This window comes from Rattus norvegicus, chromosome 7, assembly GCF_021556685.1.
Source record: "Rattus norvegicus strain SHRSP/BbbUtx chromosome 7, alternate assembly SHRSP_T2T, whole genome shotgun sequence".
NCBI lineage: Eukaryota > Metazoa > Chordata > Mammalia > Rodentia > Muridae > Rattus > Rattus norvegicus.
The window spans coordinates 106699757-106721527 of NC_141540.1; positions in this window are offsets into that span (position 1 = coordinate 106699757).

Consider the following 21771-nt stretch of genomic DNA (forward strand, 5'->3'; position numbering starts at 1 on the left):
TCTTTTCTTGTTCACATTACATCCCAAACAGACTCCTCTCCTTTCTTCCAAGTCCCACCCTTACAAATCACTCCCACACTGCCTCTGCCCCTTCTCCTCAGTGAAGGTGAGCCCCTTTTAGGTACCCACCAAACCCAGGGGCATCTAGTCCCAAAAGATCTAGGAACATCCTCTCCCACTGAGGCCAGCCCAACCAGGCAGTCCCAGTACGGAAAAGGGGATCCAATGGAAGAAAACAGAGACCGAATAACCTCTGCTTTGCTTGTTAGGAGAACCACATGAACTCCAAGCTGCACCTGTGCTAGAAATGTGTAGGGGTTCTAGGTCTAGCACCTGCATGCTCCCTGGTTGGTGCTGCACGTTCTGTGAGCCCCAATTTTCCAAAATGAGTTGACTCTGAGGGTCTTCTCGTGGTATCCTTGACCCCTCTAACTTGCTTAATTTTATCTCCCACTCTTACACGAGATTCCCCAGACTCTGGCTGATGTTTGGCTCTGGGTCTCTATATCTGCCTCCATCAGCTGCTGGATGAATCCTCTCGGCAGACAGTTATGCTAGGTTCCTATCTGCAAACACAGCAGACTATCATTGATAGGGTCAGCGATTGGCTGTCTCACATGGGATGAGTTTCAAGTTGGGTCAGTCATTGATTGACTGTTACCCCAATCTCTGCTTCAACTTTATTCCAGAACATCTTATAGGTATGACACATTTTTTTTCTTTTTTTTTTTTATTAACTTGAGTATTTCTTATATACATTTCGAGTGTTAGTCCCTTTCCCGGTTTCCGGGCAAACATCCCCTCCCCTCTCCCCTTCCTTATGGGTGTTCCCCTCCCAACCCTCCCCCCATTGCCGCCCTCCCCCCATAGACTAGTTCACTGGGGGTTCAGTCTTAGCAGGACCCAGGGCTTCCCCTTCCACTGGTGCTCTTACTAGGATATTCATTGCTACCTATGGGGTCAGAGTCCAGGGTCAGTCCATGTATAGTCTTTAGGTAGTGGCTTAGTCCCTGGAAGCTCTGGTTGCTTGGCATTGTTGTACTTTTGGGGTCTCGAGCCCCTTCAAGCTCTTCCAGTTCTTTCTCTGATGGTATGACACATTTTTGGATTGAAGGTTTTGTGGGTAGAATGTTGTCCCTTTCTCTCCTCTGGAAGTCCTGCCTAGCTATAGAAGATGGCCACTTCAGTCTATATACCCCCCACACACACACACACAATGCAAAACATAGTTCAGTGGTTTCTGCAATTTACAGTTTTGCATCCATCAGCTTTATAGAACTACAGAACATGTCCTCAATGGAAAAAAGAAGTCCTATAATGATTAATACTCATTCTCATCTCCTCTCCTGCTCCAAGACCCTTCACAACCACTTACCTGCTCTGTTTCTATGGATTTGATTGGTGTAGATATTGCACACATGACATAGTCTACTATATATGAACTTCTGCCTCTGACCTCACTTTCGTTGGCATATATTGAAGGTCAACCACATGGCATATATTTATAGTAATGCCCTTCCATGACTGAATGGTATTCCATTGTATGCAATATCACAATTTGATTTTTTCTTAAAATGTGTGCTTGTGTTTTATCATTACTGTAAATAATATTAAGAAAAATTACATTTAAATATCTGGTGGTATGTGCTTCTAACAATATTGTTTCTACATAAAGAATACATTTCCTTAGTTGTATGTTAATATTTTATATTTTCTAAGTTGATTTCTTGGTGATTCCATCACTCCACATTAAAAGTCTTTCTGCTTCTTCACATTTAATTGCAATGTGTATTATTGTGTTTTAAATATAACATCATATTATGAAGTGGTATTGATGTTTTAATTAGAATAATCAATGCTTGATTTAAAACATGACATTTTGAAATGTATACGTTGGGGGATGTTAAAATGAGATGGTTAACACATTCATTTCCATGTACATTTATCATTTCATGATAATGATGATTAAAGTTTTCTTTTACAAATTTACCTTGAGATTAGAGGGAAAATTGTAGAATATCTTATTACAGTTTGATTTGCCTTTCTTTTATGAGCAATAGTCATGAGTATTTTTATGTATTTAGTCATTTGCTTGTGCTTTTTGAAAACTTCTATTCAAAACCTTTGTCCATTTTTTCTATCATGCTCTTTATGTTGTAGATGAATTCATAGGTGAATCCCTTGTCAGATATATGCTCTGATAATGTAACCTCTTTTCACTTTCTTCATGAAGTTCTTAAAACATATGAAGTTCTATTCACTACATCGATATCTTGGTTTTGTATAAAAGTGCTTAGATTCTGTGGTTTTTCCTTTCTGCTAAGAGAGCTTTACTGTGAACATTTGAGTATTTGACAAATCATGACCTCATTATTGCATATGTTGCTAGGCAAGGGCCCAGTTTCACACTCTTGCTTGTGGATATCCTGTTAACTGTCATGTTGTTATGCAGATAACCATAGCTACTGTGGGTTTGTGGGGGATGTAGATATGATGTGCAGAAGACAGCATTTCACAACACTCTTCCCCCATCCTCTGACTTTTATATTCTTACTGCATTATGTTCTGTGTGGTCCCCTGATCATCAGCGGTGTGGGTGGGAAATGAAGCATTGGTGAGAAGATGCCCCATTATTGAGGTCTTTGTAAATTTTTTCAAGAATACCTTGTACTTTCCGTCATTTAATTCCTGCACTTTTTTGTTAAATGTCTTTTCCATTTCATTTCATTCTTTTAAATGATATTATAAAGTAAATTGCCTTCTTAATTTCATTTTGAGTGTTCATTGCTAGTATATAGAGAGACAATTGATTTTCTTGTATTGATCTTTTAACCTTGCTAAATTTAATGAGTTAATTCTGACACTTCTATCATTTTTATTTCTTAGCACTTCTTAAGCAATGTTATCCAAACAGGAATAGACTTACATTTACTTTTCCTGTGTAAATTGTTCTGTGTATAATTGCTTCAGCTTAAAAAGCCAGTGCAATATTGAAATGATAGGGACAGGTATCCTTATCCTGTTCCTAATCTTAGTGCCACTCTCCTTTTGTCTTTTGTCATACAGTGTTGCATTTATTGTGTGCTGTTGGTAAATGCCTTTAGTCGGTCAAAGAGCTTCTCTCTATTCGCAGGTTGTTCTATGTTTCTGTCATGAGAACATGTGAGATTTGCGATTGATTTTTTTTGTTAATCTATTGGAATGACTTTGATGTTTTGTGCTTCATTCTATTGATATTTTAGTTGTGAGCTTTAGTCTTTAACGGTCAGGGTATCTTCCCATCTGTATGTTTCTGTCTAGTGTATTGTTTTTCATGTTGAGCTCATTTGTTTGATAATTTTTCTTGAGGACTTAAGTACCTGTGGTAATCAGAACTGGCCTTGGTTTACATATGATCTCCTTATCTAGTGTTGCTACATGGGTGATTACAGCTTCTTTGATTGAATTGATAACTAGAAACTTGTGAAATTCTTCGAAGCATTGTTTACAATGACCAATGACAAAGCTCAATATTTAAAAATGCCTAAAAATGTTGTAAAATTGACTAGACTTGGGACTTTGTTTAGAAAAATTCTTAAATTTCTGATCTCCCACTCATTTTACTGGCTTTATTTTCTATGCAACTTAGATTCTATTAATGTTGTATAATTTGCCACAACCACAATATCAGAGAAGATGCAAAAGATAACAGACTTTAAGGTTTTTTTTTGGTTCTCTGTAGCTTAATACTTGAGCCAGAGCTGATTATTTGTTGATAATTTAATGAGTATAAATACTCTATGTATAATAAAAATACATATGTGTGCCGGCCCGCAGCAGCTCTCTGCTCCCAGACACGGTGAGAGAGAGACCCAACCGCCTGGTCAGGTGGGCACTCCTGAGGCTGCAGAGCAGAAGAGACCACCAACACTGCTCACCACTGCCCACTTCCCTGGCCCAAGAGGAAACTGTATAAGGCCTCTGGGCTCCCGTGGGGGAGGGCCCAGGAGCGGCAGGACCCCTGCCAGAGACACCTCCAGACCCTGAAGGAAACAGACCGGATAAACAGTTCTCTGCACCCAAATCCCATGGGAGGGAGAGCTAAACCTTCAGAGAGGCAGACAAGCCTGGGAAACCAGAAAAGACTGCTCCCTGCACACACATCTCGGACGCCAGAGGAAAAAGCCAAAGACCATCTGGAACCCTGGTGCACTGAAGCTCCCGGAAGGGGCGGCACAGGTCTTCCTGGTTGCTGCCGCTGCAGAGAGCCCCTGGGCAGCACCCCACGAGCGAACCTGAGCCTCGGGACCACAGGTAAGACCAAATTTTCTGCTGCAAGAAAGCTGCCTGGTGAACTCAAGACACAGGCCCACAGGAACAGCTGAAGACCTGTAGAGAAGAAAAACTACACGCCCGAAAGCAGAACACTCTGTCCCCATAACTGACTGAAAGAGAGGAAAACAGGTCTACAGCACTCCTGACACACAGGCTTATAGGACAGTCTAGCCACTGTCAGAAATAGCAGAACAAAGTAACACTAGAGATAATCTGATGGCGAGAGGCAAGCGCAGGAACCCAAGCAACAGAAACCAAGACACATGCCATCATCGGAGCCCAATTCTCCCACCAAAACAAACATGGAATATCCAAACACACCAGAAAAGCAAGATCTAGTTTCAAAATCATATTTGATCATGATGCTGGAGGACTTCAAGAAAGACTTGAACACACTTAGGGAAACACAGGAAAACATTAATAAACAAGTAGAAGCCTACAGAGAGGAATCGCAAAAATCCCTGAAAGAATTCCAGGAAAACACAATCAAACAGTAGAAGGAATTAAAAATGGAAATAGAAGCAATCAAGAAAGAACACAGGGAAACAACCCTGGATATAGAAAACCAAAAGAAGGGACAAGGAGCTGTAGATACAAGCTTCACCAACAGAATACAAGAGATGGAAGAGAGAATCTCAGGAGCAGAAGATTCCATAGAAATCATTGACTCAACTGTCAAAGATAATGTAAAGCGGAAAAAGCTACTGGTCCAAAACATACAGGAAATCCAGGACGCAATGAGGAGATCAAACCTAAGGATAATAGGTATAGAAGAGAGTGAAGACTCCCAGCTCAAAGGACCAGTAAATATCTTCAACAAAATCATAGAAGAAAACTTCCCTAACCTAAAAAAAGAGATACCCATAGACATACAAGAAGCCTACAGAACTCCAAATAGATTGGACCAGAAAAGAAACACCTCCTGTCACATAATTGTCAAAACACCAAACGCACAAAATAAAGAAAGAATATTAAAAGCAGTAAGGGAAAAAGGTCAAGTAACATATAAAGGGAGACCTATCAGAATCACACCAGACTTCTCGCCAGAAACTATGAAGGCCAGAAGATCCTGGACTGATGTTATACAGACCCTAAGAGAACACAAATGCCAGCCCAGGTTACTGTATCCAGCAAAACTCTCAATTAACATTGATGGAGAAACCAAGATATTCCATGACAAAACTAAATTTACACAATATCTTTCTACAAATCCAGCACTACAAAGGATAATAAATGGTAAAGCCCAACATAAGGAGGCAAGCTATACCCTAGAAGAAGCAAGAAACTAATCGTCTTGGCAACAAAACAAAGAGAATGAAAGCACACAAACATAACCTCACATCCAAATATGAATATAACGGGAAGCAATAATCACTATTCCTTAATATCTCTCAATATCAATGGCCTCAACTCCCCAATAAAAAGACATAGATTAACAAACTGGATACGCAACGAGGACCCTGCATTCTGCTGCCTACAGGAAACACACCTCAGAGACAAAGACAGACACTACCTCAGAGTGAAAGGCTGGAAAACAACTTTCCAAGCAAATGGTCAGAAGAAGCAAGCTGGAGTAGCCATTCCAATATCAAATAAAATCAATTTTCAATTAAAAGTCATCAAAAAAGATGAGGAAGGACACTTAATATTCATCAAAGGAAAAATCAACCAAGATGAACTCTCAATCCTAAATATCAATGCCCCAAATACAAGGGCACCTACATACGTAAAAGAAACCTTACTAAAGCTCAAAACACACATTGCACCTCACACAATAATAGTGGGAGATTTCAACACCCCACTCTCATCAATGGACAGATCATGGAAACAGAAATTAAACAGTGATGTCGACAGACTAAGAGAAGTCATGAGCCAAATGGACTTAACGGATATTTATAGAACATTCTATCCTAAAGCAAAAGGATATACCTTCTTCTCAGCTCCTCATGGTACTTTCTCCAAAATTGACCATATAATTGGTCAAAAAACGGGCCTCAACAGGTACAGAAAGATAGAAATAATCCCATGCGTGCTATCGGACCACCACGGCCTAAAACTGGTCTTCAATAACAATAAGGGAAGAATGCCCACATATACGTGGAAATTGAACAATGCTCTACTCAATGATAACCTGGTCAAGGAAGAAATAATGAAAGAAATTAAAAACTTTTTAGAATTTAATGAAAATGAAGATACAACATACTAAAACTTATGGGACACAATGAAAGCTGTGCTAAGAGGAAAACTCATAGCGCTGAGTGCCTGCAGAAAGAAACAGGAAAGAGCATATGTCAGCAGCTTGACAGCACACCTAAAAGCTCTAGAACAAAAAGAAGCAAATACACCAAGGAGGAGTAGAAGGCAGGAAATAATCAAACTCAGAGCTGAAATCAAACAAGTAGAAACAAAAAGGACCATAGAAAGAATCAACAGAACCAAAAGTTGGTTCTTTGAGAAAATCAACAAGATAGATAAACCCTTGCCAGACTAACGAGAGGACACAGAGAGTGTGTCCAAATTAACAAAATCAGAAATGAAAAGGGAGACATAACTACAGAATCGGAGGAAATTCAAAAAATCATCACATCTTACTATAAAAACCTATATTCAACAAAATTTGAAAATCTTCAGGAAATGGACAATTTCCTAGACAGATACCAGGTATCGAAGTTAAATCAGGAACAGATAAACCAGTTAAACAACCCCATAACTCCTAAGGAAATAGAAGCAGTCATTAAAGGTCTCCCAACCAAAAAGAGCCCAGGTCCAGACGGGTTTAGTGAAGAATTCTATCAAACCTTCATAGAAGACCTCATACCAATATTATCCAAACTATTCCACAAAATTGAAACAGATGGAGCCCTACCGAATTCCTTCTACGAAGCCACAATTACTCTTATACCTAAACCACACAAAGACACAACAAAGAAAGAGAACTTCAGACCAATTTCCCTTATGAATATCGACGCAAAAATACTCAATAAAATTCTGGCAAACCGAATTCAAGAGCACATCAAAACAATCATCCACCATGATCAAGTAGGCTTCATCCCAGGCATGCAGGGATGGTTTAATATACGGAAAACCATCAACGTGATCCATTATATAAACAAACTGAAAGAACAGAACCACATGATCATTTCATTAGATGCTGAGAAAGCATTTGACAAAATTCAACACCCCTTCATGATAAAAGTCCTGGAAAGAATAGGAATTCAAGGCCCATACCTAAACATAGTAAAAGCCATATACAGCAAACCAGTTGCTAACATTAAACTAAATGGAGAGAAACTTGAAGCAATCCCACTAAAATCAGGGACTAGGCAAGGCTGCCCACTCTCTCCCTACTTATTCAATATAGTTCTTGAAGTTCTAGCCAGAGCAATCAGACAACAAAAGGAGATCAAAGGGATACAGATCGGAAAAGAAGAGGTCAAAATATCACTATTTGCAGATGACATGATAGTATATTTAAGTGATCCCAAAAGTTCCACCAGAGAACTACTAAAGCTGATAAACAACTTCAGCAAAGTGGCTGGGTATAAAATTACTCAAATAAATCAGTTGCCTTCCTCTATACAAAAGAGAAACAAGCCGAGAAAGAAATTAGGGAAACGACACCCTTCATAATAGACCCAAATAATATAAAGTACCTCGGTGTGACTTTAACCAAGCAAGTAAAAGATCTGTACAATAAGAACTTCAAGACACTGAGGAAAGAAATTGAAGAAGACCTCAGAAGATGGAAAGATCTCCCATGCTCATGGATTGGCAGGATTAATATAGTAAAAATGGCCATTTTACCAAAAGCAATCTACAGATTCAATGCAATCCCCATCAAAATACCAATCCAATTCTTCAAAGAGTTAGACAGAACAATTTGCAAATTCATCTGGAATAACAAAAAACCCAGGATAGCTAAAGCTATCCTCAACAATAAAAGGACTTCAGAGGGAATCACTATCCCTGAACTCAAGCAGTATTACAGAGCAATAGTGATAAAAACTGCATGATATTGGTACAGAGACAGACAGATAGACCAATGGAAGAGAATTGAAGACCCAGAAATGAACCCACACACCTATGGTCACTTGATTTTTGACAAAGGAGCCAAAACCATCCAATGGAAAAAAGATAGCATTTTCAGCAAATGGTGCTGGTTCAACTGGAGGTCAACATGTAGAAGAATGCAGATCGATCCATGCTTATCACCCTGTACAAAGCTTAAGTCCAAGTGGATCAAGGACCTCCACATCAAACCAGACACACTCAAACTAATAGAAGAAAAACTAGGGAAGCATCTGGAACACATGGGCACTGGAAAAAATTTCCTGAACAAAACACCAATGGCTTATGCTCTAAGATCAAGAATCGACAAATGGGATCTCATAAAACTGCAAAGCTTCTGTAAGGCAAAGGACACTGTGGTTAGGACAAAACGGCAACCAACAGATTGGGAAAAGATCTTTACCAATCCTACAACAGATAGAGGCCTTATATCCAAAATATACAAATAACTCAAGAAGTTAGACCGCAGGGAAACAAATAACCCTATTAAAAAATGGGTTTCAGAGCTAAACAAATAATTCACAGCTGAGGAATGCCGAATGGCTGAGAAACACCTAAAGAAATGTTCAACATCTTTAGTCATAAGGGAAATGCAAATCAAAACAACCCTGAGATTTCACCTCACACCAGTGCGATTGGCTAAGATCAAAAACTCAGGTGACAGCAGATGCTGGCGAGGATGTGGAGAAAGAGGAACACTCCTCCATTGTTGGTGGGTTTGCAGACTGGTACAACCATTCTGGAAATCAGTCTGGAGGTTCCTCAGAAAATTGGACATTGAACTGCCTGAGGATCCAGCTATACCTCTCTTGGGCATATACCCAAAAGATGCCTCAACATATGAAAGAGACACGTGCTCCACTATGTTCATCGCAGCCTTATTTATAATAGCCAGAAAATGGAAAGAACCCAGATGCCCTTCAACAGAGGAATGGATACAGAAAAATGTGGTACATCTACACAATGGAATATTACTCAGCTATCAAAAACAACGAGTTTATGAAATTCGTAGGCAAATGGTTGGAACTGGAAAATATCATCCTGAGTGAGCTAACCCAATCACAGAAAGACATACATGGTATGCACTCATTGATAAGTGGCTATTAGCCCAAATGCTTGAATTACCCTAGATCCCTAGAATAAATGAAACTCAAGACGGATGATCAAAATGTGAATGCTTCACTCCTTCTTTAAATGAGGAAAAAGAATACCCTTGGCAGGGAAGAGAGAGGCAAAGATTAAAACAGAGACTTAAGGAACACCCATTTAGAGCCTGCCCCACATGTGGCCCATACATATACAGCCACCCAATTAGACAAGATGGATGAAGCAAAGAAGTGCAGACCGACAGGAGCCGGATGTAGATCGCTCCTGAGAGACACAGCCAGAATACAGCAAATACAGAGGCGAATGCCAGCAGCAAACCACTGAACTGAGAATAGGTCCCCTATTGAAGGAATCAGAGAAAGAACTGAAAGAGCTTGAGGGGGCTCGAGACCCCAAAAGTACAACAATGCCAAGCAACCAGAGCTTCCAGGGACTAAGCCACTACCTAAAGACTATACATGGACTGACCCTGGACTCTGACCCCATAGGTAGCAATGAATATCCTAGTAAGAGCACCAGTGGAAGGGGAAGCCCTGGGTCCTGCTAAGACTGAACCCCCAGTGAACTAGTCTATGGGGGGAGGGTGGCAATGGGGGGAGGGTTGGGAGGGGAACACCCATAAGGAAGGGGAGGGGGGAGGGGGATGTTTGCCCGGAGACCGGGAAAGGGACTAACACTCGAAATGTATATAAGAAATACTCAAGTTAATAAAAAAAAAGTGACATAAAAAATGCATATGTGCATGTGTTTGTGTGTACACGTGTGTGTGTGTGTGTGTGTGTGTGTGTGTGTGTGTGTGTGTGTACGTGCGCATTGGCAAGTAGACTGATTTTTCAAGTCACGCAGTAAATGCCAGAGCTCTTTATCTTTTTACCTCAACCAGAAATAAAAACAAATGCAGGAGGAAATTATAGGATAATAAATCTATGTTTGCTCCTTTTGTTGATGAATATCCATGCCCTGTTCTCAAATTCATATTTCCAATTATAAAAGGCTCACTAGGATAGTTAATGCAGAATGAGTACATTGTAAAATAACGAAATACCTTAAAAAAGACAATTGAATGAAAAGTCATTTTATGTGTCCAAGTCTAAAATGAGAAATGTGTATCAATAAATACTATCATGAGAATGACTATGTATCTCAGGGAGAAAGTTGGGGAGCCTCTGGTGGAACAACCATGAAATATTGGTTCATAACTACAATAGACAAACACCTACTGGATATCTGCAATGCTAAAGACACAACTATAAACAAAAGACAAAGTGATCTTACCCTAAAATATTTGGTATCTTAGTGCTTAAGTGACATTAAGCCATGGCATACAAGTACATTTTTATCTACAAAACACATAATGTAGAAAAGGAAACTACATGAAACAATATGGGTGAACAACAAAGGACTTTACTACCCTATAGGATTAAATTAAAGAAGGCTATCACAGAGTCATACTTCATCTGTTCGTGAAGATCACCAATCTCATGGGTAGCCTCTGAAACACTTTCAACAACATTTATAGGTAAAGATGAGCTTGCTCCAACTCATTCAGATAATATAAATAGTGGCATCAAAACTTGAACCTAGCCTTTTTCTCTTCTGAACCTAAGACAGGGGTCTAACACTGAATACAGATTTTAAATCGTTCATCACTGTTTTTTATTTCTTCCCAAAAATCAGATATTCCTGTCTTTCTCTTTTTTCCCCCTTCTCCATTTCTCTTCCATTCAGTCTCTCCCTCTTTCTCTGTGTGTCTCTGTCTCTCTCTTTGTCTCTCTTTGTCTCTCTCTCTCTCTCTCTATATATATATATATATATATATACATAATATATATTAAATATATATTTAAATTAAAGAATAAAATAGTTCAATTCAAGTTAAACTGCAGAGTGTGTCAGGTTGTCTTCTGGTGAGAAGTTATGCAGACAAGATTCATACTCCAGTGATTGACTGAACTGTCTTAAAACGTCTGCTGTTACTGAGAAGCAGCAGATGTGTGAAAACATTCAAAAGATTGAGATGGAACAAAAAGACTTCTAAGTAAAGATATGGGCACTGGTGTCTGGTTAAGAAGAAACTCTTCAGTTTCTACTTGCATCCAGAGCTGAAAGTCAGTAACCAGGAGCACTGACACCTGAGAGCAGAGGTAAAACCAATTCCTCTGCTCCAAATGACCTGCCTGGAGGTCTCAAAACACACACACACACACCCAGGGGCAGACTGGGACAGGACACTTAGGGTTTCTGCCTGCGCCTGGAACTGACCTGTTCCTACAGCTCTCTGTACCCAGCTCCAGCTGTAAGAAAACAGGTCTACAGGTATGCTGTCACACAGGCTTACAGGAGGGTCAAGTCACTGTCAGAGACAAGACAAGTTAACACCAGAGACAACCTTATGACAAGAGGTAAGCGCAGGAATCTAAGCAAAAGAAACCAAGACTACTTGACATCATCAGAGGCCAGTTCTCCCACCAAAGCAGATACTGGATATCCAAACACACTGGAAAAGCAAGATTTGGATTTACAATCACATCTCATGATGATGATAGAGGACTTTAAGGACATAAATAACTCACTTAAAGAAATACAGGCAACATAGGTAAACAAGTAGAAGCTCTTAAAGAGGAAACACAAAAATCTCTTAAAAAATTACAGGAAAACACAGTCAAACAAGTGAAGGAATTGAACAAAACAATCCAGGATTTAAAAATGGAAATATAAACAAAGAAATCACAAAGGGAGACAACCCTGGAGATAGAAAATCTAGGAAAGAGATCAGATAGATATTCAGGATTGAGAGTTCATCTTCGTGGATTTTTCCTTTGATGAATATGAAGTGTCCTTCCTTATCTTTTTTGGTAACTTTTGGTTGAAATTTGATTTCATTCAATATTAGAATGGCTACTCCAGCTTATTTCTTGGGACCATTTGCTTGGAAAATTGTTTCCAGCCTTTTACTCTGAGTCACTAAGGTATATTTCATATATGCAGGAAAATGCTGTGTCCTCTTTATGTGTCCTGTCTGTTAATCTATGTCTTTTTACTTGAATTGAGTTCATTGATTTAAGAAATATTAAGGAATAGTGATTATTATTTCCTGTTATTTTGTTGTTAGAGGTGGAATTATGTTTGTGTGTCTCTCTTCTTTTGGGTTTGTTGCAAGAAGATTGCTTTCTTGCTTTTTCTAGGGTGTAGTTTCCCTCCTGGTGTTGGAGTTTTCCATTTATTATCTTTTGTAGGGATGGATTTATGGAAAGGTAGTGTGTAAATTTTGTTTTGTCATGGAATATCTTGGTTTCTCAATCAATGGCAATTTGAAGTTTTATTTGATATAGTATCCTGGGCTGGCATTTTTGTTATCTTAGGGTCTGTATGAAATCTATCCAGGATCTGGCTTTCATAGTCTCTGGTGAAAAGTCTGGTGTAATTTTGATAGGTCTGCCTTTATATGTTACCTGACCTTTTTCCCTTACTTTCTTTGTTTTATGTGTTTGGTGTTTTGACTATTATGTAACAGTAGGAATTTCTTTTCTTGTCCAATCAACTTGGAGTTCTGTAGGCCTCTTGTATGTTTATGGGAATCTATTTCTTTAGGTTAGGGAAGTTTTCTTCTATAACTTTGTTGAAGATATTTACTGGCCTTTTAAGTTGGCAATCTTCCCTCTCTTCTATACCTATTATCCTTAGGTTTGATCTTCTCATTGTGTCCTGGATTTCCTAGATGATTTGGGTTAGGGATGTTTTATGTTTTACATTATCTTTGATGGTTGTATCAATGTTTTCTATGGTATCTTCTGCCTCTGAGATTCTCTCTTCTATCTCTTGTGTTCTGTTGGTGATGCTTGTGTCTATAACTCCTGATCTCTTTCCTAGGTTTTCTATCTCCAGGGTTGTCTTTCTTTGTATTTTCTTTATTGTTTCTATTTCCATTTTTAGAGCCTGGATGGTTTTGCAAATACCTTTACTTGTTTGTTTGTGTTTTCCTGTAGTTCTTTAAGGGATTTTTATGTTTCCTCTGTAAAGGCTTCTACTTGTTTACTTGTGTTGTCTTTTATTTCTTTTGGGAAGTTATTTATGTCCTTCTTAAAGTCCTCTATCATGATCAGGAGATGTGATTTTGAATCCAAATCTTGCTTTTCAGGTGTGTTAGGATATCCAGCATTTGCTTTGGTGGGAGAACTGGGTTCTGATGATGCCAAATTGTCTTGGTTTCTTCTGCTTATGTTCCTGTGCTTGCCTCTTGCCGTTTGGTTATTTTTGGTGTTGGCTGGTCTTGCTTTCTCTGACAGTGAATTGACCCTTCTGTAATCCAGGAGTGCATAAGTAATCCTGGAGCACAGCTTTCTCCCAGCAGGATCTAGGTACAGAGAGTTGTGTCACAGGCTCAGCTTGGAGCACAGGTAGAAACCAGAAGGATCATTACCAGACTGCTCCTAGGTTCCTGTGTCCAGAGGGCTCCAGGTGGCTTCCTCTTGGACCAGGAATGTGAACAGAAGTGGTGGTCTCCCTTATGCTTTCAGAATTGTATGCACTTCTCTCCCCAGGGGATCTGGGTACAGAGTGCAGTGGCACCAATCAGCTCCGGGTGCAGTGTATTACTCTTTAAAATATGCAGTTCCTTCCTCTGGGAGCATTATGTATTTCATTGTGTTAAATATAACTCAGTCAATACGTACCAATATATCTACCCTGTTCAACCAGCCTAAACCAAATAAAATTATAACCATTCTTCCAATTCCCATAGAGTATCAGTGGTCCAATGAGGATTCTCATTGGACACAAGAACCTGTGTCTTAGGAGAAAGATGAGGAGCAGGCTAGGCTATAAGTGTTTCATAATTGACACAAAGGAAAAATAACTTGGTGTTATATAATTTCAAAGTAGTATTCTTACAAAGTCCTATACCTTCTTATTTGGTCTTTCTCCAACTTTCTCTTTTTTCTTAACATCTAGACACACACACACACACACACACACACACACACACACACACACACATACACACATACACACACATGTATGTAAGTGTGTGTGTACGTGTATGTGTATGTGTATGTATGTCCCCTCTAGATCTGGAAAAAAATCATTGACCAAGAACGAGGACACTGGCTTTGCAATATTTATCTTCATTGTCAACAGACAACAACAAGTACACTAGCCAACTATTTGCTAAAATGTGAGGTTTAAAGAGATATTCAGACCATTTGTTTCACACAATGGTCAGAGAATACATTGCACTAGTGACTGTAACTGAAAAAGCCAGAGATGATGCAAAATTTAAAAGTGAAAATTCAGACTCTGGCTTCTCTAGGAGAAGTCCAAAGTCTCTTGTGTGCTGATGGGCTACTCCAGTCTAATTAAATATGTTTCTGCCACCTTCACTGACTTCTTGTGTTTTCTTGTACTTGACTAATTTATTCTTGTTTCCTCATACTGCATGAACTAAGTATTAAACCTAATACTATGGTCCATTACCAATTCTTAAATATTTAACTGTAGAAACAACAAAAATATCTACATCTACAGTTATGGAGTAGCAAGACAAGAGGTAACAACTTCAACTCTACATATGAGGAAGTCAGCAAACCCTTGCCAGCTTCTTGGCTGGTATATAATGTTATCAAGCTTTCCATTGAACAATATAATTAACATTGTCTGGAATATAAGTGAGTGCATGCAATCCAAGATGACAGACCAAACAGCTCCTGAATTTCAGAACAAGTTATTTAGCCTCACTGAATGTAATAATGGGCATGACAGGCATCCCAGGGGGAGTAATATTCCCTACTTGTAGCTGGTCAGCTGGAGTTTTATTAATTCTCTTATCATGGGAAAAATATTACCAGCATCTACTTTGTAGCAAACATTTCTTGACTTGTTAATTGATAGACCATTCATAATTGATAAGACTTAAACATGTTCACTAATGTAATCCAATTTTTCACTTACCATTGAGGATAGTCTGAACAAGGGTACTTCTAATGAGAAACTGCATTAGTGCATCACTCTGTACTTAACATAATGTTCTTATAAATGGACAAAGGGAACTGTGTTAGATCCACAGAATATAGCATAAACAGTTTTAACTTTAACAGGGGCCACAAAACAAATAGCTATAGAAAAATCAAGATATATATTGAGAACTTGTCATTAATATATGCCACTAGCTATCTGAATTCTTCATGTGACTTTGTCTTCTACAAATCTACTTTAGAAAATAAAGGTCTAGGCTTAGAAGGGGGTAGTTACTCAAAACAATAGAGCTAGGGTTGTGAATCTGGTCATACTCTTAAGACTTAGCAATGAAGTAAAGATGAACCCAGTCTCTTCTTGGAGAAAGATAGATGTAACAGTAGTATAGAGGCTTCAAGAAAAAAGGGCGGTGCTTAGTGGTGAAAATCAATTCAAAGGGATAGAGAGAGATAAAAGGGGGAAAGGGCAAAGATGTAAAAGGGGGAAGAAAAAAATGGGAGAGAAAGGGGGATGGGAGCTTGAGACATCTAATATTTTGCTTTCATAAATTTACTTGTAGACACATATTCTGTTTAAATTTAGATATTTATTATAAACATCTGTGAAAGATATTTATTATAAACATCAGCTTTACAATAAGTCCTAAATGTTAAATAGTATTAATTTTATTATGGAATATGTTGTGAAGAAAATGATAATTATTGCTATCTTTGCTTAAAATTCAATAGTTATATTAACAATGGCAGAGGCAGATGGGCATTACATAAATTATTGGAACTGTTTATACAAGTAATAAAGTTTTTAATATATTTAGGTTCAATTACATCATGGAAAGAACAGAAAAATGGGACAACTCATTTTTAAACAGTGAATGAATACCCAGTCTGTACCACTGATATGCCAGGTGCTGATTAAAGAATGATAAATATAGGAGAGAGCATATATCAGCAGCTTGACAGCACACCTAAAAGCTCTAGAACAAAAAGAAGCAAATACACCCAGGAGGAGTAGAAGGCAGGAAATAATCAAACTCAGAGCTGAAATCAAACAAGTAGAAACAAAAAGGACTATACAAGAATTGACATAACCAAAAGCTCCTTCTTTGAGAAAATAAAAAAGATAGATAAGCCCTTAGCCAGACTAACCAGAGGACACAGAGAGTGTGTCCAAATTAACAAAATCAGAAATGAAACAGGAGACATAACTACAGAATCAGAGGAAATTCAAAAAAATCATCAGATCCTACTACAAAAGCCTATATTCAACAAAACGTGAAAATCTGGAGGAAATGGACAATTTCCTAGACAAATACCAGTTACCAGAGTTAAATCAGGAACAGATAAACCATTTAAACAACCCCATAACTCCTAAAGAAATAGAAGCAGTCATTAAAAGCCTCCCAACCATTGCAGACTGGTACAACCATTCTGGCAATCTGTCTGGAGGTTCCTCAGAAAATTGGACATTGCACTACCTGAGGACCCAGCTATACCTGTCTTGGGCATATTCCCAAAAGATGCCCCAACATACAACAAAGACACATGCTTCACTATGTTCTTAGCAGCCTTATTTATAACAGCCAGAAGCTGGAAAGAACCCAGATGCCCTTCAACAGAGGAATGGATACAGAAAATGAGGTACATCTACACAGTGGAATATTACTCAGCTATCAAAAACAATGACTTTATGAAATTCATAGACATATGGTTGGAACTGGAAAATATCATCCTGAGTGAGGTAACCCAATCACAGAAAAACACACATGGTATGCACTCATTGATAAGTGGCTACTAGCCCAAATGCTTGAATTACCCTAGATGCACAGAACACATGAAACTCAAGAAGGATGACCAAAATGCGAATGCTTCACTCCTTCTTTTAAAAGGGGAACAAGAATACCCTTGGCAGGGAATAGGGAGGCAAAGTTTAGAACAGAGGCAGAAGGAACACCCATTCAGAGCCTGCCCCACATGTGGCCCATACATATACAGCCACCGAATTGGACAAGATGGATGAAGCAAAGAAGTGCAGGCTAACAGGAACCAGATGTAGATCATTCCTGACAGACACAGCCAGAATATGGCAAATATATAGGCAAATACCAGCAAAAAAGCCACTGAACTGAGAATGGGACCCCCATTGAAGGAATCAGAGAAAGGACTGAAAAACCTGAAGGGGCTTAAGACCCCATATGAACAACAATGCCAACCAACCAGAGCTTCCAGGGACTAAGCCACTAACCATGGACTGACTCTGGTCTCCAACTGCATAGGTAGCAATGTGCCTAGTAAGGGCACCAGTGGAAGGGGAAGACATTGGACCTGCCAAGGCTGGATCCCCAGTGAACAGGATTGTTGAAGGGAGGGTGGTAATGGGAGGAGGATTGGGAGGGGAACACCCACATAGAAGGGGAAAGGGAGCAGATAGGGGATGATGGCCTGGAAACCGGGAAAGGGAATAACATTTGAAATGTAAATAAGAAATACTCAATTTAATAAAGATGGAAAAAGAAAAGAATAATAAACATAATAATTTATGAATATGCTCATGAAAGGGTTTCAGTTGAATTGAGTTGTGAATCACTAAAACTCCTGACAATTATTGGTTGAAATTGTGCACACAGCAAGGAGAAACTTATGAAATGTGTCATGAAAATACTCATCCTCCAGTTTTACTCTCCACCTCACCCTAAATCTGCAATATGTCCCTTTCCAAACTTTGTGAACTATTCTTTTTATTTTTCATCTCTCTGTTCCACAGTGTCCAGTCAAGGCTGCCAATAAGAGTATATGTGTGGGGACATCCACTAGGATAGAGGAAACCTATAAGTAGCCACATCCAAAAGAAAATGCTGGCTATTAAGAATGAGGACATCCTGAGATTTGCAGGCAACTGGATGGAACTGGAAAATATCCTGAGTGAAGTAATTCAGACACAAAAGGACATGCACAGTGTTTTCTCACTAATAAGTGGATATTAGCCACAAAAAGGTACAGAATATCTAAGATACAGTCCACAGAACTCAAAACAATTTACAAGCTGAGAGGCACAAGTGAGGACCCCCAAGTCCCACTTGGGAGGGAAAAGAAAGCAACCACAAGATGGGATGCACGGGGGAGGGAAATGGGATGGAGGGTAATGGGATGGAGGATGGGAGAAGAGGGGAATATGATCTGGTAATGGGTGGAGGAAAAGGGCCGAAGCTCTGAGGGCCAGCAGAAAGAATGGAAACAGGTGACCTTGGGAGGAAGGAGGTTGGAAGGACCCTCTAGAATGTACCAGAGACCTGGGAAGTAAGAGACTCTCAGGACTAAGAGGGAGGAATCTTTGATGAAATGCCCTACAGTGGGAGAGGGAACTTAGAGAGCTCATCTTCAGTGGAAAGAGAGGACATTAAGTGAAGGATGGGGTTGCTATCGCACAGTCAATGCTCTGACCCATAATTCTTCCTGTCTGAAAGAAATGCAGGGATGGAAATGGAGAAGAGCTTGGGGAGAAGAAGGTCCAGCGACAAGCCCCAAGTGGAATCCAGCTCAAGTGGAGGCCCCAAGACCTGGCACCATTACTGAGGCTATAGGGCGTTCACAAAAAGGTACTAATCATGACTTCTCTCCAAAAGACCCAACAAGCAGCTGAAAGAGTCAGATGCAGATATGTGCTCCCAACCACTGAACAGAAGCTGCTAACCCCTCTGGTTGAATTGGGGGAAAGCTGGAGGAAGCTGAAGAGGAGGACAACCCTGTAGGAGGAATAGCAGTCTCAACCTGGACTTCCAAGATTTCTCAGACTTAGATCACCAACCAGGCAGCATACACCAGCTGAGATGAGGCCTTTATCCCATATACAGCAAAGGACTCCCAGGTCTGGGTTCAGTCAAAGAAGATGCACTTAACCCTCAGGAGACTGGAGGCCCCACTACGTTTAGAGTTATGTGCACCATCTATATTCCTGGTGTTTCCAGAATAGGCCAGGAAGAGCTTCAGACTATCTGGAATTGGAATTTCTGATGGCTGTCGGTCAACCTATGGGTGATAAGAACTGAACTTGGATCTTCCACAAGAACAGCAGCCATGCTTCATCACTGAGCTGTCTCTCCAGCCTTGATTATTTAACTTAAATTAAAATTTTATCTGAATAAATGTTAAAGAAAAGAAAATGGTGTCCTTCCCTCAGTTCCCATCAATTGTCAATAGCTTCTTACCTAGGTATAAGGCTTTGTGAATGCTTCCAACAGTTTAATTAGCTTGATGTTTTTATTTATTTTTATTGACCACTTCGTATATTTAAATTTCAAATGTTATCCCCTTTCCAGTTTTCCCACCATAAATCTTTCCCATCCTCCCTCCCCCTGCTTCTACGATGGAGCTCCCCAACCCACACACCCATCCATTCCCACCTCACTGCCCTAGCATTCCCCTCTACAGGACCAAAGGCCTCTCCCTCCACTGAAGCCCAACAAGGCCGATCCTCTGCTACAGCTGGAACCATGAGTCCCTCCATGTGTACTCTTTGCTTGGTGGTTTAGTCCCTGGGAGTTCTAGGTGATCTGGTTGGTTGATACTGTTGTTCTTCTTCCTATGGGGTTGCAAACCCCAAAATGTTTTTCTTTTATTTTTCAAGATTATAATATAATTCCATCATTCTTTCCATTCCTTTTTTCTCATGAACTCTCCCTTATAAGTTTCCTTATTTTCTTTCAAATTTAAGACTTCTTTTTTCCACTAATTTTTATTATGTAAATATATATACATACATATGTATTCTTAGTTCTCAAGGTATGTGTACTTACTTCAAAAGAATCCCATAAAACCTTACAGATAATGGGTTTGTTTATTACTTATATTTCAGTAATAGAAACAGGAGCATTTACATATATCTAAACATGCCAAATTGTACATACTAATTATATGTGTATTTTTAAAATAGAATTCATACTTCAAAAATGACAAACAATTAAAATGGTATAGATATATGAGCTTATTGGGAATATTTGTTAATCAAACATCAAACCTACAAACAGTTATAATTCACAACTTAGATGGGGAAGAGAGAGAGAGAGAGAGAGAGAGAGAGAGAGAGAGAGAGAGAGAAGGGGAAGAGGACAAGAGTGAAGAAGTGAGGAAGGAGGAGGAAGAGGAAGAGGAGAAGGAAGAAGCCATCAATAGAGTTAGGGCTGTAGCTTAGTAACACATCAGTTGCCTAAAATCTACAAAGCCTAGTGTTCTATATTCAGAACACTCCCCTCAAGAAACTCATCTATAGATGATAAAGAATACAGCTTTTCTCTTACTGAAATTTCATCTAAACAGTTCAACTAAAACTCTGCATCTATTTGGCTGTCTGAACCCTTGCCTCTTAGTACATTCTCCAATCATTCCACCTTCCTAAAGGCTCAAGAATCAATCTGGCTAATCTGATCACAGATTTATTTCATTTTTCTTTTGTTTCATGGTCCAAAGGAGTTTCTCCTACTTTATGTCAAAAAGGTGTCAAATGATTGTTTATTTTGACAGGCAGATTCTTCCCTGCATGCTGCTCTGAGAACAGGGAAATCTGTCCAATTTCTGTGGAGTTCCAAATCCCCAGACAAATCTTTTCCTAAATTCTTTTCTTAGCCAACTGCCTGAATTAATCGGAGCAAACTTTACCTTTTTCAATCACTGCCATGTTTAGTCTTTAACACTAATTTCATATTGAAAGGACACATCACATTATAAGATTTTTCTCTTCTGCCCTCATGCAATTCTAGTCTAGTTCATCCTGGACAATCATCTGGTGCCTCTTTCTACCACTTCTATAATGTAATCAATAAAGTTGTTCTAAACTATATACTCAAAGTATTAGAATTCAAACTGAAATTCCAGCATTTTGCATTCTGGAGCCACCATGCTACTTGCTATTTTAAAGTCTGTTTAATGAAACACAAGCCATATGGAGCACTCATGTATTTATGTTCCTTTCAAGCTTGTTCAGAAAGGTTCTTTTGCAGTGAATGATATTTAACACACAGACTCATAAGTTATCCAAGTGTTGACACTGAGCAATCACAAGTGTTCTTTGTTAGATGAGTTATCTATTTCAATCTCCCCTCACCCAAGGCCCAAGTAGAATCTTGAAAAAATGAACAGAAGAATATAAGTGCCAAAGAATTAAGAGGAAAATTTGAAATTCTGGTCATGGCATGATCGGGGCACACATCAACTCATGATAACTTATGGTTGTTTGCAAAAATTGTCACAAAATAAAAACAGCTAACATTCCATTGTGAGTGGTGAAGGAGCTCTTAAAGTTCCATCTCTAGCTGAAAGAATC